Here is an 18,529-nt window from a genome sequence, read left to right as displayed (position 1 = left end):
CTCGGAGGCCTTGAGCCCCCGTGCCGTCTTCCGTTGGCGGGCGCCGTGGCTGCTGCTTCTGCTACTGCTGCTGCGCTGGGGGCGTGAGCCCCCGGGGCCTTCTTCCGTTGGTGGGTGCCGCGGCTGCTATTTCTGCTGCCGCCGCCGCGCGCGGGGGCGGGGCGTGAGCCCCCGGGGCCTTCTTCCATTGGCAGGCACCGTGGCTGGGGCTTTTTCCGCCCCCCCCCCCTCCGCCGCCGCCGCGCGCCGGGGGCGTGAGCCTTGTGGTGTATGTTTTGTCATTGTTTAGTTGCAGGAGTTCTTTATATATAGAAGGTGTTGTCATTTACTCTGATTGCATAGCAGCTCAGAAGACTGCACGTTTCTGGGAAAAGACTTGCAAGGTAGAAGGAATGCTTGAAAAAAAAAGTGAATTTTAGCAACTGCAATGGGAAAAGAAAAGTGCAGTACAAAAGCAGCAAGCCCGCAGATTTCAAGGAGGATGAAGTTGGTATAGTATTTGCAGTGAGAAGTTCCCCTCTATCCTCTGAGCTCACCAGGTTCCTGAAATATGCCCAAGACCAAGAGACCCAGGAAAAGTGGCAAGTGGCAGTCAAATTGAGCCTCAAGCCTTACCTTAAACGATGAGTCAGTGAAGGAATCACAAGAAGTCAAAGAAACAGTAACCCCAAGGCCATTCACTAAATGTAATGGCTACCTACAAAAGCAGAAAAGAGACTGGGTCATCCCTCGAATCAATTTGCCTTAAGAGCTAGTCAGGATCAGGTCTGACAGAGAGAAAAAACTTTCACTGCAGTACAACACAACTGGGCCAGGAGCTGACCAGCTTCCAACCAATATCTTCATTATCAACCCTGTCTTAGGTCAGCTGTCAGTGACAAAACCTCTGGATTGTAAGCTGATAGTCAGATTTTATTTGAGGGTACATGCAGTTGACATAAATGGAAATCAAGAGGAGAACTCCATTGACATTGTCATCAATGTTATTAATATAAATGGCAGCAGATCCGAATCCTTACACCAGATCTGGGATGGAAAAGTTCCTGAGGGATTAAAGCCTGGAACGTATGAAATGACTATAATTGCTATTGATACTGATGATCCAAATGCCCTAAACGGGATGTTGAGATTCAGAATCTTGTCCCAGGCTTCAAGTAACTCTTCACCCAACATGTTTACAATCAACAATGACACTAGTAATATTATCTTTTTTTTTTCTTGGATTGGTTTTTGCTAGAGCACGTGCACTTTCCAGAAAAACAGAGAGAAAGCAAGAAATCACACACACACACCCCAGAGGGGATGGCCACGCTGCAGTCCTGTTTCTTCCACTCTCCTCTCGGAATCTTGGGCACACACGCACATGCACCCAGCATGAGTTTAAGCCACTGGGTCCGGGACTTGAACCATGGGAGTCCAGTGACATAGTTATTATGCCAACTGCTGGTCCCAAAACTGGTGTTATTATCACAGTGGCAGCTGAACTCAGTCAAGAGAAAGTGCAACAATACACATTAATAATCCAAGCTACAGACGTGGAAGGCAATCCTACCTACTGCCTTTCAAACACTACAATGGCCATCATTGCAGGACAGATGCCAATGACAATCCTGTAGAGTTTACTGCCAATGTTCTATGGAGAAGTTCCTGAGAACAGGGTAGATGTCATAGTAACTAGTCTATTTGTAACTTATGAGGACCAGCCCCATACACCAGCTTGGAATGCAGTGTACAGAACCAGCAGTGGAGATTCTACACGACAGTTAGTTTGCCATTCAGACTGACCTAAACAGCAACAACAGGTTAGTCATTGTGGTAAAACCAATTGACTTTGAAACAAACAAGATGTTTGTTCATACTGTCACAGCAGAAAATCAAGTGCTTTTAGCCAAGAGAATTCAGCACCCACCTCAGTCAGCTGCCACCGTGTCTGCTGCATTTACTGATATGAACGCAAACCCTTATTTTGTCCCTAATTCTAAGATAATTCTCCAACAAGAAGGTCTTCATGCTGATACGATGTTGACAACATTTACTGCTCAGGACCCAGATCATTATATGCAACAAGACATCAGATACACAAAACTACCTGATCCTGAGGATTGGCTGAAAATAGAGTCTGAAAATGGGCAAATAACTACAATTGCTGTTTTGGACAGAGAATCACCAAATATGAAAAACAATATATATAATACTACTTTGACAATGGACTTCCTCCAGTGAGTGGAACAGAACAGAAATACCAAAATGACGACCACTACCATTATTGCCACAATCACTTCTGTTTTCTCCTCTACCGCCATTACCACGTCCTCCACCACCACCATCATCATCACAACCAACACCAACATAACTACCATCATCATCATCATTACCAACATTATTATTGGTGATCCGTCCTCTTCATCATAATTGCCATTGATAATAAGAATAGCTAGTGTGTTAAACATTTTAAATAAATTCAGTTTCTTTCAAAAAAATGAAGAACTATTCAGATTATCTACTTTGTGTATAACTTGATTATTTGCTTTTCAAAGAATTGGTTCACTTCATCTAAGTTGTGAAATTGATGGTCATAAATTGTGTGTAGAATTAAAAAAAAGACCTTTTATAGTATGTGTTATCAGTAGTGATATCTCCTACGTTATTTGTGAAAATCCTAGCTTGTCTTTCTTTTTAATTTTTCGGTTGGTTCTTTTAATAACCAAATTTATCCTAATACTTTTATTGCTTTCCATTTCAATGATTTATGTTCTAATATTTTTATATTCTTGCCTCTACCTACATTGGGTTAATTTTACTCCTTGCTTTTCTTGTTTTTAAATGTTGAAGCTAAATTATTGATTGGATGCCTTTTTGTTTTCAAAGAGACATTTTTGTTATAGGGTATATGTGTTCACCAGAGAGACGGAGAGACAGAATGCAAGAAATCACACACCTACAACCCCCACCCCCCCAACACACACACACACACGAGTTTTAAGCCATTGGGTCTCAGACTAGAAACGTGATCGATTATGTGGTAGTCCACTGGTCCCCCAATGTCTTTCTTTTTAATATAAGAATTTAATATTTTTCCTTCTTTTATATATATATATATATTAACCACCCTTCTCAATATGTGGCCAAACCAGACTGAGACTCAGAATTGTCCAGTACCATATATCACACTCTATGTACTATCACAGTGCAGCAAATAGAGGACCAGCTGGGTCTGAGATCTCCTAGACCAAACTACTTATCTAATAATCACTGAACCTTCCAAAGAAGGAATGTGGACCTGAGATCTAGTGAAAGCAAATGGGCATGCCCAGAATTATTTCTGACATCACAGTGTGAAGGCTCCACTGTCTTAGGAACAATAAAAGTGCCCCAGGACAGGGTTTGACTTCGAATGACCAAAATAGCTATTGGGTATGTTCCTGAACCCAGTGATAAAGGAAGTGCCTCTGTGAGACTGTGGTTCTGATCAAGGGGTCTTTTCTCAGAAGACTTCCCTTTACTGCTTGATTGCAAAATGAAAAGTGTCTTCCCTGTGTGGGACCTGAAAAGCCCAGATTCCACACCACCTCTAGTACAGATTATGAATACATTCTGTCCTCTGAGAACATCTCAGCCCCATGTAAGGCTTTGTAAACTCCATGGAGGGGCTTCTGAAGTTATCATTTAACCTGGGGAGGAACAGTAATGCCAGATGTCAAATGTCAGCAACAAAGATTTATCAAAAAATTCTGTTATTCATTCTCCTGAAGAAGGAAATGGTCAGAGAAGTCTCTCATTGCAGTGCACCCCTGATTGGAATGCATAAATTAAACTGAACTAAGAAACACAAATCATGGGCCAACAGGTGGTATAGTAATTACAGTGTTGGACTCCCACGTGACCGACTATGGTTCAAATCCTGGACCTGATGGCTTGACAATCATGCCAGGTGTATGTGCATGTATACTGAAAAATCCCAAGAGGAGGGAACCAGCAGTTAGCGTAATGGCTATGTCGCTGGACTCCCATGTAGTCGACCGCGGTTCGTGTCCCAGACCCGGTGGCTTGAAACTCACGCCGGGCGTGTGTGCGTGCGTGCCCAAGATCCTGAGAGGAGAATGGAGGAGAAGAGATTGCGGCGTGACCATCCCCCCTGGGGGGGGGTGATTTCTTGCTTTCTGTCTCTATGTCTCTCTGTCTGTCTGTCTGGCGAGCGCACACGCCCTATAGCGAAAACCTCTCAAAAAAAAAAAAAAATTCCCAAGAGGAGAATAGAGGACAGGGATTGAAGCATAGCCATCCCCTATTGGGGGGGGGATAACTTCTTACTATTCCTCTCACTGCCTCTCTCTGTCTCTCTCTGGTGAGCGCACACACCCTATGGCAAAAACCTTAACCAAAAAGAGAGAGAGAGATGCAAATTATCCATGCAAATTCTGTGATATCAAGCATCTATTAACTAATCTGACCTAAAGCCAAATTGACACATAAAATTTGTATATAGTTTTGATAAGAAATTACCTCAAATGCATAAAATTTGATGGTCATTAAGGCCAATTTTCTTTGAGGTATTTAAATGGGCTCAAAATTAAACAAAACATGAAAAGAAAGTCATAGAATTTACAAAGAATCTATCATTCATATATCATCAAGAATTAAAAAAAAAAAAAAAAAAAACAAGAAAGTATAGGCATGGGTCTTCTGAAGGGTCTAGGTCTCAGAAGAACATAAGTTGTATTTTCCGTTCTGTTTCAGAGTCCACAGGGAGAGCCAAGGGATTCTTAAAAACAGCAAGATGGGGGGGGGAGGGGAGGGAGGAACCAGCAATTAACATAATGGCTATGTCGCTGGACTCCCACGTAGTTGACCACGGTTTGAGTCCCGGACCCAGTGGCTTAAAACTCAAGCCGGGTGCGTGTGCGTGCATGCCCAAGATCCCGAGAGGAGTACGGAGGAGAAGGGATTGTGGCATGGCCATCCCCCCTGGGGGGTGATTTCTCGCTTTCTGTCTCTCTGTCTGTCTGTCTGACGAGCGCACCTATAGCAAAAACCTCTCCAAAAAAAGAAACAGCAAGATGGCTTGATGCTGCCTACACCCAGGAAGCCCAGGACAGAAAGCCACATGCATTTGGTGAACAGAGAGCCTCCTAGATGCTGAGAGACATAAGTTCTTCCATCTGAGATCAGGAATCCACATATGCATGGACAATATGGAAAGGTACAGAAGGAGATGCCACTGGATTCTCAAGTACTTTTTTAAAAAATTTTTATTTTAATTTACATTTGACCACATATATCTTCACAGTGAACAACATTGCTTTTTACAGCATGAATACCATGCATATCAGTCAAGACAAAGACATTACTCTATATACACTATCATCAGCAAATAGCTTTTCTTTTATTTTTCAGTTAAACATATTTTTTTCTTCCCCGGTTCCCCATCCCCCTTCTTCCCTCCATTACCAACCCCCTTATTATCCCTATTCTCTCTATAGTATCTACCATTGCCCTCCCTGCTACTACACCTTCCAAACTTTCAGTTTCTGCTATACAGTGCAGATAATCAGTATACACTGAGTGGAGACAAAGTCTTTCATTGTCTGGCTTGCTTGACTTAGCATTAAGTCTTTTATATTCATCCCCTTTGTATCAAATGTCAGGGTCTCATTGTTTTTTATGGCTGAGTAGTATTCCATAGACTATATATGCCACATTTTTTCAATCCAATCATCTATTTTTGGACATATGGATTGATTCCATGTCCTAGTGATTGTAAATAATGCTGCAATAAACATGGATGTGCAAGTATTTTTCAGACTGAGGATTTTTCTATCCTTTGGGTAAATACCTACGAGTGGATTTACTAGGTACCATGGTAGTAGGTTTTTGAGGAATCTCTACATCATTCTCCAAAGGTTGTACTGATTTGCATTTCCAGTAGCAGTGTAGGACAATTACCTTTTCACCACAGCTTTGCCAGCACTTATTATTATTTTTTTTAATTTTAGCCATTCTAATTGGGATTAAGTGGTATCTCATTGTGGTTTTCATTTGCATTTCCCTTATGATAAGAGATGTTGAGCATGTTTTCATATGTTTTTGGACCATTGATATATCTTCTTCAGAGAATTGTCTGTTTTGCTCCTTTTCCCATCTTTTAATTGGATTGACTATTTTTTTGTGGGTACGCTATTTGAGTTTCCTATATATTCTGGTTTTCAGTCCCTTAACTAAGGTATAATTTGCAAATATGTTCTCCCACTCTGAGGGTTGTCTTCTCACTCTACCTATTGTTTCTTTTGCTGTGCATAAGCAGCCTAATATAGTCCCATTTGTCTATTTTGGGGACTATTGCCTGTGCTTTGGAGGTCTTCTTTAAGAAATCTTTGCCTATTCCAAGGTCTTCAAGAGCTTTCCTGTCTTTTCCACCAGTATTTTTATAGTTTGAAGTTTTATTTTTAGATCCTCAATCCATTTTGAGTTAATTTTTGTTAGTGGTGAGAGATATGGATCCAGTTTCATTTTTCTGTGGGTGAATATCCAGTTCTCCCAGCACCATTTGCTGGAGAGATTTTCTTTTTCCCACCAGATTGTCTTGTGCACTTTGTCAAAGATCAATTGGCTGTAAGTTTTAGGGTTTATTTCAAAGTTCTCAATTCTGTCTCATCGGTCTACTTGTCTGTTTTTGTGCCAATATCATGTTGTTTTAATTATCACAGCTTCGTAATATGTTTTGATGTTGGAAAGTGTGACACCTCCTACTTTATTCCCCTCGCACAGTATTGCTTTGGTGAGACAGGGCCGTTTATGCTTCCAGACAAATTTTTTCTATTTCTGTGAGAATTATCTGGTAGTTTGATTGGGATTGCATTAAATTTGTAGATTAATTTTGATAGGATTGACATCTTGATTATGTTAATTCTTCTAATCCAGGAACATGAGAGGTTTTTCCACTTTTTTGTACCATTTTTCATTTCTTTTTCTGGCGTTTCTTTCATAGTTTTTCTTGTAGAGATCTTTGACACCTTTGGTAAGGTTTATTCCTAGATATCTTATCAATTATGTGGGAATTTCTTTCTTCAATCCTATCTCGGTTTGTACACTGTTGGTGTGTAAAAATGATATCCTTTTTATTTCTTGGTTCTAAATTTCTCTATGTTTCTCTATATTTTGGAAAATTTTCAGATAGTGTTTCATGAAAGAGGTTGTCCATGCCTTTAGAAAATTCTTTACCTTCTAGAATACCCATTATATAGATACTTGGGCATTTCATAATGTCTAGAATTCCCCATATGTTGTCCTCATTTTTTGATGTTGTTGTTGTTGTTATTGTTGTTTTCTTTCTTTTTGGAGATTTGGTCTATACTGAAGACTTTGTCTTCAAGGTCAGAAATTCCTTCTTCTGCATGGTCCAATCTGTTGTTAATGCTTTCTAGGAAGATTTTAATTTATTGTATTGTATTCTTCATTTCCAGAGGTTCTGATTGATTCTTTTTTAGGGTGTCTATTTCTTTATGAAATTTCTCTTTCATGTCCTGAAATTAACATAAAATCTCAAACTATAAAAATACTTGTGGAAAAGACAGGAAAGCTCTTAAAGACTTTGGAATAGGCAGACGTCTTGAAGATCTCCAAAGCACAGGCAATAGTCCCCAAAATAGATAAATGGGGCTATATTAAGCTGCTTCTGCACAGCAAAAATAAATAAATAAAATCGGTAGAATGAGAAGACAACCCTCAGAGTGGGAGAATATATTTGCAAATAGACTGATTGTCTATTTTCTCTTGCATCTCATTAAGTTTTGTATTACTATATGTCTCTTGTAATAATGCTTGTTTCCTTGCTGATTTGATTTATCTGGTTTCTTTCTTTGTTCTTCTTGATTAATCTAGCTAATGCTGTGTCAATTTTATTTATTTTCTTCTTTCTTTCCCCCCTCCAAAAAAAATCAGCTTTATTTAACACATACTCTGCTGAGAAGGCTGAAGCTATGGAAGCGGCAGGCTGGACTTAACTGAAGTTTCTAGACACCTGGGCATCACTGCTGGACTTTACAACCTTGGATTGGCAGGGACACCGGACATCCTGGACTGGGACCACTCTGGTTTTACCTTCAGTTGGCTGTGGTTTTCTAAGACTTGGGCTGCAGTTACCAAAGCAACTTTTGAGTTCAGAGTTTGGAAAGGAGGGGTGGAAAAGTCCTCTTCCTCATCGTCGCCGATGTCCGAAACATCACTGGTATTCTGGGCAAACTGAAGAAAACTGGAGGCCTTCTTATTCTTCAGAGGAACTGTGTTGACTTTTGACCATTCTTTAATGAAGTTTTTAGTGAGCCGAGGGTCCAGAGGAGGGTGTTGTGCTCCATACACAGGCTGGATGCCAGCAGCTTGGCACTCCTCTTCCAAAACTGCTTGCTGTTCTCGGAGGCCATTGCTCTGGCCCCGGGGAAGGCTGTGTGGGTGGGCCAAGGGATGCCCGGTGAGAGGCCCCCAGGACCCGACAATCTGAGGGCCTACACAGGTTGCTTCCCCGCCACCGGTCACCCCAATTTTATTTATCTTCTTAAGGAACAAGCTTTTGGTCTCATTTATTTTCTGTAAAGTTCTTTTATTCTCTGTTTTATTTATTTCTGCTTAAATCTTTAGTATTTCTTTTCTCCTGGAAAATTTTGGGATTCCTTGTTATTGTTTTTCTAGTTCCCTGAGTTGTGTTATTAGGTGTTTATTTATCACCTTCCTGCTTTTTTCCTGTGGGCACTAATTGCTATGAACTACCCTCTTATGACTGCTTTTTTATGTGTGTCCCATAGGTTATCAACAGTTATTTGTTCATTATCATTGACTTCTATGAACCTTTTGATTTTAGTCTTAATCTCTTCTATAGTTGTAAGGTCATTTAGGAGTAGGCTGTTTAGTTTCCATATGTTTGTGAATTTTTGAAGACTCTTTCTGTAGTTGATTTCAAGTTTGATTTCATTGTGCTTGGAAAAGATACTACATATAGTTTTTATACCTTTGAATTTATAAAGGCTTGTTTTGTGCCCCATCAAGTGGTCTGTCTTAGAAAATGTTTCATGTGGAGATGAGAAAAATGTGTATTTTGTGGTAGTTGAGTGAAATACTTTGCAGATGTCTGTCAAGTCCATTTCATGTATAATATCTCTAAGATTTTTTATCTCTTTGTTTATTTTTTGTCTATATGATTTGTCCAGAGGAGTCAGTGGGATGTTGAGATTCTCCTATAATTACTGTATGGCAGTCTCTCTCTCTCCCTTGACATTTAACTGTCTCTGTTGTATTTAGGTGCTCCAGTGTTGGGTACATAGATACTTACAAGTGATATATCTTCTTGGTGAACAAGTCCTTTTAGTCCTATAATGTCCTTTGTCTCTTCTCACATCTTTATCTTAAAATCTATTTTGTCTGATACTGATATCACCATTTCAGCCTTTTTTTGGTTTCCATTTGCATGGAATATCTTTTTCCAGCCCTTTACTTTTAGTGTATGTATGTCTTTATCAGTGAGGTGTGTTTTTTGTAAGCAGCATATAGACAGCTTCTGTTTTTGTATCCATTCAGCCAGTTTGTGTCGTTTAATGGGAAAATTTAATCCATTAACATTCAGCATTATTATCAATATTTGTGTATTTACCTGTGTCATTTTGTTAGTCATTTCTTCCGATGTTTTCTGTTCTCCTATTTCTGTTTGTCTCTCTTAAGTTATTCTGATACAATATTCTCCTCAATACTTGCTATAGAGCTGGTCTATTATTAGTGAATTCTTTCCGTTTTTGTTTACCTGAGAATATTTTATGCTTCCCATGAAGGATAATATTGCTGGATATAGTTCTCTTGGTGGAAATTGTTTTTCTTTTAATGTTTTGAATACATCTCCCCATGCCTTCCTTGCCTGCAATGTTTCATTTGAGAGGTCTGACATTAATCTAATGGGATAATCTTTATAAGTAACCTGACATTTCTCCCTTGCCATTTTTAGAATATGGTCTTTGTCTCTTTTTTTTGAGAGGTTTCTGCTATAGGGCGTGTGTGCTCACCAGACAGACAGAGAGAGACAGAGAGACAGAAAGCGAGAAATCACCCCCCAGGGGGGATGGCCACGCCGCAATCCCTTCTCCTCCATTCTCCTCGTGGGATCTTGGGCACGCACGCACACGCGCCAGGCCTGAGTTTAAGCCACCGGGTCCAGGACGTGAACCGCGGTTGACTACATGGGAGTCCAGCGACATTAGCCATTACGCTAACTGCTGGTCCCATGGCCTTTGTCTTATTACCAATCAGGCTGTGATGTGCCGGAGGGAAGGGAGAATCTTTTTGTGTAGATTTTATTTGGGGTTATTTTTTATTCATTGGGTCTGAATTTCTCCATGTTTCATATATTCAGAAAATTTTCAGATAGTATTTCATGAAAGAAGTTTTCCATGCCTATAGCAGATTTTTTACTTTCTGGAATACCCATTATATAGATATTTGGGTGTTTCATAGTTTCTGGAATTTTCCATATGTTGTTCTCTTTTTTTTTTCTTTTTCTTTCTTTCTTTTTGGAGATTTGATCTGTACTGAAGACTTTGTCTTCAAAGTCAGAAATTCCTTCTTCTGCTTTGTCCAATCTGTCATTAATGTTTTCTAGGGAGATTTTAATTTCTTGTATTGTGTTCATTTCCAGAAGTTCCATTTGATTATTTTTTAGGGTGTCTATTTCTTTTTCTTTTTTTTTTACTTTATTTCATTTTCTTTTATACATTTAATCACATTACTTAGCTTACAAAGTGAATATTTCAACAGGTGAACATTTCTCCCTAGTATAGTTGCCTCTTTCATGTCCTGAAATGATTTTCTCATTTCCTAGAACTGATTGTCTGTTTTTTTCTTGCATCTTATTAAGTTTTGTCACTATGAATATTCAGAGTTCTTTTTCTGACATTTCTGTGTATTTCTCTGTGCTCTCCACTGTTGGTGAGAAGCTATTATGATCTCTTGGGGATGAGTTACCACCTTGTTTTCTGAGGTTTCTTCGAGATCTGTGCTGGTTTCTAGACGTCTGATGCAGTATTCACTTTTTCTGTTTACTAGAGTAGATTCTGTAGTACTGGTCGAGGAAATTTCAACCTTAGTTCCCAGGTGTGTTCCTAAAGGATTCTGTCTCCCAGGTCAAAGCAGTTATGGGTAACTTTGGGTGCTTGACTCCTTTACCAAATGTTCAGCTCTTGATAAGGTGGTAACAAGCTAAAGAGATATAACTCTTGACGAGTGAAGAGGATCAAGTTGGTGTACCAAAAGTTCCAAAGTTGGGACCAGCAGTTAGCATAATGGCTATGTCGCTAGACTCCCGCGTAGTCGACCACAGTTCACATTCTGGGCCCGGTGGCTTAAAACTCACACCAGGTACGTGTGCGTGCATGTCCAAGATCCCAAGAGGAGAATGGAGGAGTAGCGACTGGTGCATGGCCAACCCCCCTGGGGGGTGATTTCTCACTTTCTTTCTCTATGTCTCTCTCTGTCTGTCTGGCAAGTGCACACACCCTATAGCAAAAACCTATCAAAAAAGAAAAACAACACAAAGTTACTCCCAGGTTCTGAGCACAAACTCACCCAAGGAGGCCTGCACAGACCAGGCTCTAGTCTCCCAGTGGGTGGGCAGGGCGAGCCCAGGCCACTGAATCAGTAGGTAATGGAGTCCAAAAGTTCCAAAGTTGCTCCTGGGTTCTGAATGTGTACTCATCCTTTTCAAGTACTTATAAACACACCTAAGAGTCAAAGGAAGGAATTAGATTTAGGGATTTCCCCTAACTGTATAGATTCAGCACGTGACTTAGCCATTAGATACAACTACCGTAAGTCTATTATATTTCCCCAGACAGGAAGAACTTAGGGAAGGGCAAGTCCCCTGCAGGTGGAATGTAAATATGCTAGGCAATCGACCAGGGTAGTGCAGACCTAGATTTTATCTGGCTGGATATAGTCTCTGACTGATTGAATCACCGAGGCTGAACCTCTAACAGTGTCCTACTCACTCTAAACCAGGTCAGAAACATCTGGGTGTTCAACTTTGAAGAATCTGTATAATGCACTATAGATTGAAGCTAGAACTTATTCAATCTATGGCCAAAAGGCTTCAAAGAACTTGGTTTTGACCTTTCACAAATTAAGCTATTTGAGTGCATACAGTAATATGGTTTTTCTGGAGATAGGAGAATCCTGCTCTCATCGTAGGCTTTTTCAGTAGAAAGGACAAAGACTAAGACCGAATCATCAACCTGAACTTGAGAACATGTGTTTGGTGTCCTCAACTTCATCCATCAGATACTTGAGTTTTGTTTTTTTTTTTCTTTGAGAGGTAAGAGAAAAATACTATGGTGTGTGGTTTGACAAAATCCTCCTGGATTTCCCATGTTTAACCCCTTAAAGGGAGCTCAGCTCCATATCAGTTAAAATAAAATATTTATAGATGAAATAAGAGAACAGAATAATACTACTTTAACTAATTTCAACTTTTATCATAATGCTCTAAGAAATCAGCATCAAAAAGTGAAAAACTACAAATAACAGAAACCAACACATGTCATGTCCCCCAGCTTTCACTCTCCTGAGGAGACCACTTCCTTTCTTTATGCTTAACCCTCAGATGCAGTCAGGAAAGGCATTCTCTATCAGAAACACAATGTCATTCCAGAAACCCAATGCCTCCTGCTATAGTTTGAATGTGCCCCCCAAAAGTCATGTATTCAAAATTGATATACAATGCAACTCTGTTGATAGGTGAGATCTTTTAGGGGAGATGAAGTCATGGAGCTCTCTCCTCAGGCACAGATTAAAGGACAAATTGCAGGAATGGGTTAGTTATTATGGAGTGAATCCCTTATAAAAAAGGATGAGTGTAGCCTCTTTATCTCTTTTGCATACAATTTTGCTCTATTGTCCCTTCTCCCTTCTTCCTTGGGATAACTCGGCAAGAAAACTCTCGCTATATACTGACTCCTTCGTTTTGAACTTCTTGTCTGAAACTGTAAGAAATAAATGTTTTTCTTCACAAATTACTCAGTCTGTTTTAACAACAAAAAAATGGACTAAGACATCTCCCTCCTGAGGGAGCCCATACCCTGTGATTCCTGTTTGTCACCATTCTTGGTCGACAGCCTTTCCTAATTCCTTTATGAAGGAGCATCAAATCATTTGGTACAAATTTCAAAATATTTCTGTTTTTTTTACTTTTTTTGGCATTACTTTACTTCTTCTGTGATACTTTTTTCAATTTCTTGTTCTTTTATACATTCAATCATGTTATTTAGCTTACAACATGAATATTCCAACATGTATGCATTTCTCCCTAGTCCAGATGATAATATTATAAAATTATCTTCAACAGATAATACCACATTTCTTTGTCACTTTAATGCTTTGCCTTTCTATTTTTCTTCTAAATAGCCTTCCTCAGACTCTACTTTTTCACCCATACTATATCTGGTATTCACAACTATTTACTGTGTTTCTATATCCTTTAGTCAATCAGTTTCTGTCATAGAGTGCGGACACTCGGTATATATTAAGTGGGGGCATACAAAGACTCTCCTTCATAGCCTGCCTTGCTTCACTCAGCAGTAAATCCTCTATATTTATCTACTTTCTGTCAAAAGTCAAGGTCCTGTTGTTTTTTATGACTGAATAGTATTCCATAGAGTATATGTGCCACAGTTTTTCAATTCATTCATCTGTTTGTGAGCATTTGGGTCGGTTACATGTCTTAGCAATTGTGAATAATGCCATAATAAACACTGATGTGCAAGCACTTTTTTAACGAAGAATTCTTCTGTACTTTGGGTAGATACCAAGGAATGGGATTGCTGGATCATATGGTAGTTCTATTTGTAGATTTTTGAGGAATATTCTAATTGTCCTCCACAGTGGCTGGATGAATTTATATCCCCACCAGCAATGTAAGAGAGTTCCCCTTTCATCACACCCCCACCAGCACTTATCATTTTTTGTGGGTTTTTTTTTTAATCTTAGTTATTCTGACAGGGGTTAGGTAGTATCTCATTGTTGTTTTGATCTGCATTTCCCTTACAATAAGGGATGTTGAGCTTTTTTTCATATGCCTTCTGGCTATTCATATGTTATCTTTAGTGAGTGTTCTTTTCAACTCCTTCTCCCATCTTTTAACAGATCATCTTTTTTCAGAACAGCTGTTTGAGTTCCTTGTGTATTCTGGTTACCAGTCCCTTGTCTGACACATAGTTTACAAAAATATTTTCCCATTCTGAGGGCTGTCAATTCACACTAATCACTGTGTCTTTTGCCATGCAAAAACTTCTTAGTCTGATGTAATCCCACTTGTCTATTTTGGGGATTATTGATGGTGCTTTGGGGTCTTATTTAAGAAGTCTTTGCCTCACCAATATCTCCCAGAGTTTCCCCAGTGTTTTCCAGGAGCAGTTTTATAGTTTGAGGTCTTACATTTAGATCTTTGATCCACCTTGAGTTGATTTTTGTCAGTGGTGAGAGGTAGCCATTCAGATTCATCTTTCTGCAGGTGGGAATCCAATTTTTTCAGCACCATTTGTTGAAGAGGTTTCCTTTTTCCCACTGGATTTACTGCTACCTCTTGTCAAAAATCAGTTGTTTTGGAATTTATTTCTGGGGGCTCTAGTCTGTTCCATTGGTCCACCTGTCTGTTTCTGTGTCAGTACCATGGAGTTTGCTATATTCATTCACCTTTTCCACTAAATACCAAATCCCTTAACAACTTCCCAGTCAAGCTGGCATAATTTTGTTCTCATTTTTTTAGGGTAAGAGCTGCTTATAGGGACCAGCAGTTAGCGTAATGGCTATGTCACTGAACTCCCATGTAGCCGACCATGGTTCGAGTCCTGGACCCGGTGGCTTAAACTCATGCCAGGCACGTTTGCGTGCATGCCCAAGATCCCAAGAGGAGAATGGAGGAGAAGGGATTGCAGCGTGGCCAGCCCCCCCGGAGGGTGATTTCTCACTTTCTATCTCTCCGTCTCTCTCTGTCTTTCTGGAGAGCGCACGTGCCCTATAGCAAAACCCTCTCCAAAAAAAAAAAAAAAAAAAAAGAGCTGCTTATAATGGTGTCGAGAAGTGGCTAGAATTGTGTTCCCCATTCTCCCCGCCCCCCCCCTTTTTTTTTACTAGGTCTAGTCCTGAGATGTTGGGAATATAGAGCACGGGCAGGAATGGCAGAGCTCTTCTTACAGCACTGGTTTTGGGCTTACAGAGGAAGGTGTCCTTGAACTCTGATAGAGAATTATTTTATCTGATTTGAGGAGTGGTGTGTACAGTTGTTCAGAGTGTGACCATCAGTGCTTTCCTGTTTCTTGGGAAAAAAAAAAAAAAACTTGAATAGTTTAAATTCTTGACATTTTGATCCTTGTAGAAAATCCATGTTTCCAACACTTCTGAGAAGCTGTGCTTCTCAACATAGTCATGAGCTTCAGTCTATCTAAACCCCTAAGGGTATCAAAGTTCTCATTTGGGATGGGAGTTACTGCCAACTTCTTTCAGAAAAGTTATCCCATAGTTCCTCTAGGCACACTAATTCAGGAAGTGATAGAAAGTTGTCTTCAGCAGTCCCTAGAATACACCACACTATGGTGGACACATGTCAAGCTCCCCTAGAACTCCCTGATTATGCCCAATCCTAGCCAAAGAGCCAGAGTTAGTGTGTGGGTTTCTAGATGCTCAACCATCCCAGCTGGGACAAAGCTCCATTGTTCTGACTGTTTGAGTGACTCTTAGAAAACTCCATTCTGCATATAAGATGGTAAATCATCCCCTTGCTCTTCTCCATGAGGAGGGCAGGAATCTGCCTCCTACCATAAATGATGCTCTTCATATAAAGAAATCTCTTCTCTTGTTTCTCCCAAGATTCCTCTTGCTTGTTACATGCTCCATTCGTTCTTTTATTCAGTCTACAAATATTTATTATTATTCACAGTTGGTCAGATGATGTTACTAATATTGAAGGCATAGTTATTGTGACTTCCTGACAAAACACATTCACTGGCCCCATGGAGTTCCCTCTTAGGCAGTGGAGAAAAAAAAATTCCTCAGCAATAGACGGACATACTATGACAGAAAGAATGTAGTAAGATGAGTAGTTAGAGTATGTGTGATGGGCTCTTGTAGACTGGGAAGTGAAGTGGGGAAGATTTTTATTTAGAAGTAGGTTTTTCTTCAAATGCATGGAAGACATGTGGGGGTGACCCACATGCTGATTTAACCCACGTGCTGACCCACTGAGCTCATTCATGCAGAGGACAGGAGGATCCCAGCATAGACATGCTTGCAGGTGGGAGAATCAGCAGGTCTCCAATGAGGCCAGAGCAGGGGAGCCAGGGGAGCAGGGAGGAAGGCATGGTAGGAAGACCAGAGGGGTATTTCATCTAGGCCTGGGAGGTGGGCACATGGTAAAAGCTCTGATATTATTCTGGGCATAAAGTGAAACCATTAATGGATTCTGAGCAGGAACATAACAGGACCATACTGATATGTTTGCTCCCTATATATTATAATCCTTCAGGTAAGAAAGTTCATGGTGGATTTCAGAGAGTGGAATAATGGTCATTTGTGCACATTACACGAAAGCACATTTCAGCATAGAGTGAATAGGATTTTTTGACATATATGACTGACCCAAAATACTAGCTTTCATTGCCAATGAAGGAAGCTGAGTGTGATGATTAGATGATTCTTCTTTTTTTTTTTTTTTAGAGAGAGATAAATTTTTGCTCTAAGATATGTGTGCTCACCAGAGAGACCGAAAGCAAGAAATCATCCCTCACAGGGATGACCACACAGCAGTCTCTTCTCCTCCATTCTCCTCTCAGGATTTTGGACACACACACATCCCAGCATAAATTTCAAGCTGGGTCTCAAATTGCAATCAACCAAGTGGGAGTCCGGCACTTTAACCACTATGCTATCTGCTGGTCACAAGCTGAGTGTGATTCTTAATTCAGAGTTAAGAAGCTCCAATATTTCTCTTACTATGTGATTCTTTTAGACACATTCCATATCCACAATATTCAATACCATTAGACACGTTTTGTCTTATGCAGAGTGCAGGAGACCATTATCCATCAAGTAGTTGTTCACAACAGAAACATTGTTGATTCCTTCATAATCATATGACTATTTTTCACCTCCCAGGACCTCAGCTTTTTACATGGAAAATAACGATTAATGGCTCATGGAGAATTGTTATAAAAATTTCTCAGGTAAATCTCTTACAACCTTATCAGAAACAGAATAAACTCTCGGTATGTGTATAATATGAATGTGTGATTTGTGTGATCATTTAAGAATGAGGCTGTGAGCTCAAACTGTTCACTAAGCGAAAGAAGTCATACCTCTGCTTCCAAACCAGCCTAGAAAAGATATTTTCTCCTTAACTCAGCATATTACTTCATCTGCATTTCTGATTGTTGGTAAATAGTATTTGCTTTTGTTTCTCAAGGTGCCCAGACCAGTCACACAGGACCTCTATATCAGAACAGCTTTTTAAAGTGACACACCTACATCCAGGACATATAACTCCTTCCCTCCTCATTAAAAAGCCTGGGAGTCCTGGACCAGCATCCCAGAGCTCTTGGACACAGTTAGAGCCTTAACTTTGAACTTAGGGACAAGATCTTCTCTGGACAAAGGTAACTTCTGCTGCTTAGAAGCTATAGATGGGGAACTTTCTACCATCACTATGTCTAATATAGAGGTGCACCGGGGGTTATAGTCAAAGTTTCAAGGAATTGGAGGGACTGGGGCTATTTATAAAGGTATGGTAGAAGGTTTACTTATACTCTAGTAGGGATAACTACAGGGTCAGACACTGGCAATCCTGAAGTAGATAACATGATGAACAATTGGCTCTGATTGTGGAAAGTCTGTGATTTTCTGAGAACATCCTGTGATGCCCTAAACAGAAGCCCAGAGGCAGATACCTCCTGGTAGTTGGGAATAGCTAATGATATTTATGAATGGCCATGAGCAGGGATCTTAGAAACCTTTTTTTTGGATCATGAATGGAGGAAGATAAGAGTCAGAGAGAGGACTGAGGCCAGTTTCCTAGAGAGATTCAGCTTGAAGTCACTCACCAGCTTTGAGGAGGGCTAGAATGGGTTCTCTAAACTCAGAGACTCGGAGCACTAGAAGGTACTCAGGGGGATGCTCTGGAACCTCCTAAGATTCCAGATGTGTGCTTAAACAATATCCCAACACAATCCTGGAGAACCAAGACCACACCAGCCATGAGAGAAATGGGAATTTTCTTCAGGACTTGCTGGCCTTGAAATATGCTCTTCCCATCCTTACATTTGTATATGAGTTTGGGACAGAATTTAAGGGCAGTTCTCTCTAAAAAAAATTTTACAACCATTTTTCAGGGTAAGAGAAGAGAAATTCACAATATGTTTTCCTTCTTCCCTTCCCTCACATGGTGAACTGCTGCTGACAGCCTCCTCTCCACCATCTGAGTATCCTGTCCTCATTATAAGAAAGTTCTGAAATCACG

The 18,529-nt window shown here is 40.1% G+C and overlaps 1 pseudogene; it reads left to right on the top strand.

The window, feature by feature from the left end:
- LOC102489677 (cadherin-2-like) overlaps positions 1–2,393 on the top strand; it is a 14,692-nt pseudogene extending 12,299 nt beyond the window's left edge.
- The last annotated feature ends 16,136 nt before the right edge of the window (positions 2,394–18,529 follow it).

The sequence above is a fragment of the Tupaia chinensis genome, unplaced genomic scaffold, assembly GCF_000334495.1.
Source record: "Tupaia chinensis unplaced genomic scaffold, TupChi_1.0 Scaffold000511_1, whole genome shotgun sequence".
Taxonomy (NCBI): domain Eukaryota; kingdom Metazoa; phylum Chordata; class Mammalia; order Scandentia; family Tupaiidae; genus Tupaia; species Tupaia belangeri.
This window is presented reverse-complemented; position numbering and strand designations above follow the sequence as displayed.